Raw genomic sequence first — 8551 nt, 5'->3', positions numbered from 1 at the left:
GTGCCTGCAGAAGCCAGAAAAGGAAGACAGATCCCCTAGAACTGAGGTCATAGTTGTGCAATGCCATGTAGGTGCTAGGAGTGGAACTCAGGTCCTCTGGAAGAACAGTGAGTGTTCATAACTGCTGAGCCGTCTCCCCAGTCCCACACTGCTGAGCCATCTCCCCAGCCCCCTTTCCCTTTGGTTTCTTAAGACAACATCTCTCCTGGGACAGGGAGCCCACCAAATTGTTCATGTTAACTGGCCAACAAAGCTCGAGGGATCCTTCTGTCTCTGCCTCCCCTCTGCTGGGATTAGAGACACATGCTGCCAATTGACTGGATTATTTTATGTGGTGTGGGTATTATGAATTCAGGTCCTCACACCTGCCAAGCAAACACTTTACCAACTGAACTGTCTTTCTGGGCCTCCAAGGCCTCTAAAGTTGACTGTGTCTGTGTGGCACAGTGAAGCCTTGGACTGTTCAGTCCTATCCGCACCAATGGACCCTCACCAGGGAAGACTCACTACTGGGAAAAGGGATGGGCAAAGCACTTAGAGGAACAGATGTTTGATCTAAATAAAAGGCATTTCTGCTTCACAGGGATGAGTAAGTTTACCTTCTGCATCTGCTTACTTATGTTACATGTTTTAGCACAGCCTTCTTAAAATAACTACTAGCTTTTGAGCTAGATGCTATTTCTTTAGAAAATTTGGTCCTCAAGTTCTCTTGTGGTCATTATTACAGGCCCCCAGGGGAGGGTGTATTCTACACATATTTTCTGCAAATTATACATTTGCCACCAGCCTCTTTGAGAAACCAAAATACAATAATCATTTTCCATTTAATGCACACTTATTTATCATCAAATTTTTTTGAGAAACTAAAAGAAAGTAATGCTCTTTTCACTAAGTCTACACTTATATTTTTTTTATTTTTGAAGATACATTTTAATTATAATTATGTATATGTGTATGGTCTGTGTGGGTATATGCCACATGAATGTGGGTATCCACAGAGGCCAGAAGAGGGTGATATATCCCATTAGAGCTGGAACTGCAAGTGGCTGTGAGCCACTAGACATGTTTGATGACAACCAAACTCTGGGCCTCTGCAGGAGTGGCACAATTTTAACAGCTGAGCCCTCTCTCCAGCTCCAAATATGCACTTTAAAAAACTCTCCTGCTAAAATTATTTACTGAAAAAGACAAGGAATTACTAAATACAATATAAACAATTCTAGATGCATATAACTAGAACTCATAAAACCACTTTTGTACAAGTATTCCGTACTTTGTACACGTGCTAAGAAAGGACATCTGCACTTCTATCTTCCATAAATATTTTATATGCCTCTGACCTACATTTTTCCATGCTTCCCGCTGATCCTGTGAATGGAACATGACCACACTGTGCCTGCCATGGGCCACAACACGAAGCATTAGTGTCCCATGGAAGCATCAAATATTCCTGTAACCAGGCCTCAGAGCCTGAAGGAATTCTGTATCCACAAATGCCTGTCTAAAAGCACATTCCACTTACAGACAACCCACATGCTGGGGTTAAAAGGGAGATAATAGTATGCAGTGTCTAGGAAAGGTCGGGAAAGAAAAAATACCACTGGCCGGGTGTCAGATCTAATCACACATAAGAGCAAGAACTGGTTTCCTGCATGTGTGTCTCACGTTATGAAGACCCTGCCAAAAGATAGCTTAAGATGTGAAATACAGGCAGAGGTATCATTGTCAATCCAGGGTCATTTCATGCAGCCACAAAAATGAATGTTTGCTAAAATGGTGCATGTGGGGAGAAGTTTTTCATCTCATTAATGTGTATGATACACACACACACACACACCGATCTATTATTAGTTAAATGACTTAGGCTTCCATCTTTAGTTTCTTCAATCCGTGTACTGTCTGTACTGAATATGGGGTGTTAAAATCACCTATTATTAATGTGTTCCTGTTTAATGAGATTTCTCTCTCAGATGGTGGCTGCTATGGTTTGTGGCACAAAGATAGTTCTAACTGCTGTCTTCATTGTGTGAACTGAACTTTTCAACATTTTATTACACTGTTCAAATGTAATCGATGTAGATTATTACATGGAGATGTCATGGAGGTTTGGGGGCTGGATTTACTTTCCTGATTAGAGTCACTGTTTCGTGTTCTTAATGCTTTTATTTTTATGGCATGCTTCTGCTAATTTGGGGGTTTTGACTAGGGGCCCTTGAATAGCCCTATTGAGGTGTGCTTGTTAAATATAGAACTGGTTTAGCTTTTCAGTTATGGGTCAAGTTGAAAGTTGATCCATTTGTCCCTAAAATGAGAGAAAGAAAGAAGGTGAAACCCAATCCATTAATTAACACAACTGCTATAGTTAGTCTCCTACATCATACTAATTTCTAATTATTGCATGTGTTTTCTCATATTTTCTGCTGTAATTGGCTCATTTTATTTGCTACTTCTTTTTCTTTCAGCACTTTGGGATATTTGTACATTTGTACATTTGTACATTTGTTACATGATTATTTTTGTTTTTATTTGATTTGAGGTACATGCCACCTCCTTCCCTGCGTGCTGAATATTTCAGACTATGTAGGTTCCCACAGCCTACTGTCCGTAGAACTATCCCTGATATCAATTCTGCTTTCCTTCCTCTCCCATCCCTTTTGCCCATGTAATTGTTATGTTTATGGAACATACAATATTTTCATATTACTCTTTAAATCATGGTCTGAGCTATACAAATAAACACTGATTTTTTTTTCATAACATGATAGAACTACATCGAAAAGCATGTGTGTGCTATCAGTCACCCAAGTTTTCCCAGCTGCCTCTGGATGAGTAAAAGCAATCTTCTAAGACATCAACCGACACCTAGACAAGTCAATAACTTGATTCCTCGAGTTATTTCCAAGCTGTTTTTCTTTGCAACATGAGGGCCACTTGGCTTACAGAAGTGCTGGCTTTCACTCTTTGCTCTTAAGTCTCTTAAGAAGGTGTTCCTATTATTATTCCTTTTTATGTCACTCATGGTAAGCCTGAAGTTCATAAATAACTTGAACTTTTTACAGAGAGGTTCCTGAATGAGCTGAAAACTGTCCCCAGAGAGGTATATCCAGCCCCAAATCCCTATTAGCTTAATGGGAAAAAAAAATTGTAGATGTTGTTGAAAGACCTGAAGACAAAATTGTCCTAGATCATCCAGGGGGCCTTAATATCAGAGAAAAAGATTTTAAGAGGGAGTCACGGGGTATAGATCTCAGAGAGGGATGGAGGGAGAGAGAGGGAGACAGACAGAGAGAGATAGAAACAGAGAGACAGAGACAGAGAGAGAGAAACGGAGACACAAACAAAGAGACAGAGGGACAAAGACAGAGGCAGAGAGACAGAGACAGAGACAGAGAAAGACAGAGAGACAGAGAAAGGGACAGAAATAAAGAGAGGGAAAGAAAGAGAGGGAGAGGAAGAGATTACAATTTCAGAGTGTTCTAGAAAATGTTTCACAATTACTCTCTTTAGGTCACTTTTCTTAAATATACAGTGGGTTTTTACAATGTATAAATTTACATTTTCTCTTGTTTATAGAGGGGTTTCTTGGATCTCAGTCCTGTTCCATGGATGGCTTCTCTTCTTCTAGAACTTTCCTTATATGTCTATTAGGTCTTATTTGACCAGTACACAGAAGGGGAGTGGTGTTCCTTGCAGGACCCATGCAGAAAAAGATGAAGGAGGGGAAGACTTGCTACAAGAAATGAAAGTTTCCCCAGCATGGTAGCCACATTGCAACAAAAGCCTTTAATTTTAATATCACATTATCATCAGAATGCTCAAGTGTCTCCAGGCAGGCATGTGCGTGAGGCACACTAACACACCAGCTGTCTTCACCTTGGGCCCTGCATGTGCTACAGCAACAGAATCAACATGCCACCTGTAGCCCACATTTGCCAAATTCCTCTTCCTGTCTGTGATCTGTTCTCTGCCTCTGGATCACTATGTACCATACCAGCCTTAGAGTGTCATCTGTCCTGGTCCAGCCCCTTGCCTTGCTATCCATCAATATCCCTTACCTCAGGCTTCTGCTTACTCTAAGGTTGTACTCAGCTGAGGAAAATGTAACAACGTATCTCAGACTATGTGATTTACAAGTAGAAATGTATCTTTGACAATTTTTTTTTGAAGCAGGGAAATTCCAAGATTTGGATGCCAGAAAATGTGTACCTCTTATGTGCCCTCACACGGTGGAGGGGCACACAGGACTCCTTGTGCCTCTTTTATAAGGATGCTAGTGATAATTCTGAGAGATCCTTCTTCGGGACCTAGTTGTCTCCATTTTAGTCGTGTTGGTCTAGGACAATGGTTCTCAATCTATGGGTCATGACCATTTGGGGGTCTGTCACAGATATTTATATTATGATCCATAACAATAGCAAAATTACAGTTTGGAAATATAAGTGAAAATAATTTTATGGTTGGGGGGTAGTCATCACAACATGAGGGATTGTGTTAAAAAGACATAGCATGAGAATAGTCGAGAACCATTGGTCCAGGAATTAGCTTTCAACACATGGATGCGGTGGGTAGACAAATACTCACACCATAACATCTACTTATATAGTGTCTCCTAGTTTCACTTATGTTGCTGAGTTTTTTAAATAAAACTGGTTAAAAAAAAACATGTTAGGAAGAATGGGATTATTTGGCTTATAATTCCAGGTTGCAGGAAAAGTCAAGACAGATGCTCGAAGCCACAACTGCATCACATCTGAGAGCAGAGCAAGAATAAATGCATGCACAGCTTGTATGATGGTAGCTTCTTCTTCTCCTCTACTGTCCAGGATTCAGACCCAAACGATGGTGCTTCCCATCGTGGTCTGGGTCTTCCCACCTCAATTAACTTAATTTTGAAAGAAATCCCTGGTAGGCCCACCCACAGGGCAACTTGGTTTGGGCAGTTCTTCCCTGAAGTTCTTATCCTAGGTGATTGTAGAGCATGTCAAGCTGACAATTGAAATGCTCCTACTACACAATATCTGGGGACTTCTGTTGTGTAGCCAGGGCTACCTTAAGGAAGGTGTCGTCTCTACTTCATAGTCGCCTAGGCTCTGTCCACTGAAACCTCCCCTCAAGAAGGATAGCCAGGACATTAGCCATCACTCTGAACCATTTTTTTTTTCTTCAAGGTTTGCAGCCCTTTCCAAGGGGTGTCATCATGGGATTCTATAGTCACTTCAACCTGGTATCAACAGCAGCTTCTTCCACCTTCAGGTTAGAGCTGGCTGAAGCTGGTCTCACCCCTAGATTATATTTGTTCACTGGAATCCAGTCCCTGACACACTGGGACAGCTTGTTCCCCAAGAAGCTCCACACATTTACATCAGTCAATTCATTTAAACAGCTGCCCAAGCTGTTTAGATGAGATGGCTCAGCAGTTAAGACCATGCGCTGATCTTACCAAGAACTGAAGTTTAGACCATATGCCTGTAACTCCTCATGAAGTTGATCATCCTGTCCCTGAGCTAAATAAGATTCTGTTAGAATGGAGAGATAGCAAGACAGCAGGAGTGGATGCTTTGTTTTAATAACAGCGTTAAAATGTTTCTTCTTTCAAAATCACTGGATCAAAGTATCCCCCATTCCCAAATCTGGTGAGAACTACAGCAAAAAACTCGCCCTCTATAGAAATTGTATTGATGATCCAGAATGAAGCAAATTAGAATATGCCAATTATCTCGAGTTAGTGTGATTCCACCTAGTAGTATTTTTATAAGATGTTTAAAATTTTGATTAAAATTAAAACTGTTACCTCCCCCTTCCCCTCAGCCATCGAACTTCTGGCAGTCTCTGCTTGGAGGCTACCACCTGGGGAGCTAAGACAAATGCTCTCTGCAGACTGTCAGTTCATCTTTGAAGAAGCTGCCTGAGCAAGCCCACCACCTGAGTACGCCCACCACCTGAAGATCTTCAGAACCTGGGGACTTTGGCACCTGAACCTTTTTTGCAGTGTTTATGTTATGCAAATATCATGTAATTTAGAGATTTGGTTTTGGTTTCTCCTGTAACTATAAAAAACCTGGCTTATCTAAGTAAAGTGAAGTCTTGATTGGGCTATTTCAACTTGACTTCGTGATTTCTCTTTGCATTTCGAATCCTCTATTTCAGATCCTTTGTTCCCTCCTCTGAGAGAACCCAGTTTCTGAAACTGCAGTTTCAAAAACTACCAGAAAGTTTTTGTCTCTTCTCTGTTTACAATAAAGGAATTTACTCTTTTCCTCTGAGTCTAGGAAACTATGGATAATTTGGAACCAATTCTCCAAACTATAGTCTTAGCTATCTTATACGCAGAGGAGACAGAGGTTTCAAATGAGTCTACTGTATGCTCCATAAATTACTAGCTTTATCATGTTTAGTAATACAACAACCTTACAAGTAAGGTGTTAACACAGCCCTATTTTTAGAAATAAACATTTCTTCCAAAAATATCAAGAGGGTTTCCTAAAGACAGCAGCAATTAAGTAAGAACTGAGTACAGGCTAGTCTAACTTTAAAAGCCTACCCTACACTTGATATGGTCGCTTGGAGGCACAAGGATGACTGAGTTTGAGGCCAGCTTCAGCAGCATAGCAAATACATCAAGTATAAGGCCAGCAAGTTTGGGGCGTTGTCTTAAGAACAAGCAAACGTCGTTCAGGATGGAAAGATTATCCAGAAATTAAGAACACTGGCTGTGTTGGGAGCCGTGAATCTTGAGAGGCATTCGCCATGGCAAGATGGCGCCTACTTCCGCTGTTAACTCCTAGTGGACAACTGTTTGCGCATGTACATAGAGAACTGTTGGCGCATGTGCGTAGGGTGAAAAGACGCCATGTCACAGCCCATCCCGGGGCGTTACGTAGGGTAATGAGCGAACAGCCAATCATGAGCAGACACACCACGCTGTGGGCAGATACCCTGCACTGTGGTGTATATAAGCAGTGCGGATTTTGGGCTCGACCCTTTTTTCACCATGGATGGAGACAATAAAACAGTTGCTGCAGAAGGAACCTAGAGTGTCCGCGTGTCTTCTTTCCGGCGAGAGGACCACGCGGGCAACATGGCTGCTCTTCCAGAGGACATGGGTTCAATTCCTAGCACCCACACAGTAGCTTATAACTGTCTGCAACTCCAGTTCCAGGGGATCCCATGCCCTCTTCTTGTTTGAGTGCACACTCATGGTACACAGACATACATGCAGCCAAAGCAACTATACCTATAAAATAACGAAAACATTGTTTTAAAAAAACCTAGTCAAACCAAAAAGCCTTACTCTGGCCACTGTGTAGTGTTATCTTTTCACCTCTGCCGAAGTGTGCAGGATAAAGTTGCATCTCTCTGCCTAGTTTCACTACCGTTAGCATTCTTGCAATGATTTCTTGAGGTTGACTAGATGTACTGTTAACAGCCTGCACCATTTTTCATACCTGCCTGTGGTGTGCCCTTTTCCGCTGCTCAGGCTGGAGGTCTGCAACCTTCTTTCTCAGCTTTGCTCATATGTGTTGCTAACTGCACGATTGTTCAGCTTGTACACAAGTGGGAATTCAGTAGTGAGGCAGAAGTCATATTCCTGGCTCCACTGTAACCAGTCCCGTATGTGACATGGAGCCTGGGGACTTTCAGTGTCCCGTTACTAAAGTCAAGAATCTCAAGAGAGAGTTGAGGTGAGCTATGACAGGAACTTTCTGATGAGATTGAAGCTGATGCAATGTGCCTACAGAACTGTTTCCTGGTATCCCACCTCCAGTGATGGAGGTGAAGCTAGCCCTACAGAGGCCTGACCAGCTTGACCACATAAGCACCTGCTTCTCTCTGGTCAATGCCTCTGTGCTTAAAATAGTGCCTGTGGTTTTTGCTTCCTGCAACACAGCACTGCTGATACGAACCATTTTCCTTCTTTTCCTCTAACTGCTGAGCTTTGCAACTGCCAACCCTGGAGCTAGGTCTGTAAACATCGAAATGATGGCTCTGAGTATCTCCTCTGCCCCACCTCCCTTGCCCCGGTTTATTTCCCTCCATAGCATTTGTCGTCTCCCAAAGATTATGTTTGTTCATTGGTTGGATATTTCCCACCCACTCAATAGGAGAAGTTCCATTCACTCCTGTGTGGCCTTAGCACTTAAGGCCAACACATACTAGGAACTTCATAGTGTTGAATAAGTGAAGTCTATATCTCTTAGTAAACATTACCCTCTAAATTAATGGATTAATGATAGACTTATCAACAATATACTTCCCATAAAACGTTCCTGTGAGTGTAACACTTGTCTCCTCTAATTTCAGCATTATATGCAGGGAAACTTATTCCTGTGGTTTACCTGAGTCCCAATTTCAACAAGAAAAAACTCTCCACCTTGAGGAGCTTCTCAGTTCTGGGCAGACCAAGACCACTAGTTACCAAATTAAAGTCATCAGCTGCTAGAAGAAAATCACTTAGAAATGATATGACTTGCTGGGCGGTGGTGGCGCACACCTTTAATCCCAGCACTTGGGAGGCAGAGGCAGGCAGTTTTCTGAGTTCGAGGCCAGCCTG

Source organism: Mastomys coucha, unplaced genomic scaffold (genome assembly GCF_008632895.1).
Source record: "Mastomys coucha isolate ucsf_1 unplaced genomic scaffold, UCSF_Mcou_1 pScaffold22, whole genome shotgun sequence".
Classification (NCBI taxonomy): Eukaryota; Metazoa; Chordata; class Mammalia; order Rodentia; family Muridae; genus Mastomys; species Mastomys coucha.
Note: the sequence above shows the minus strand (reverse complement) of the source record.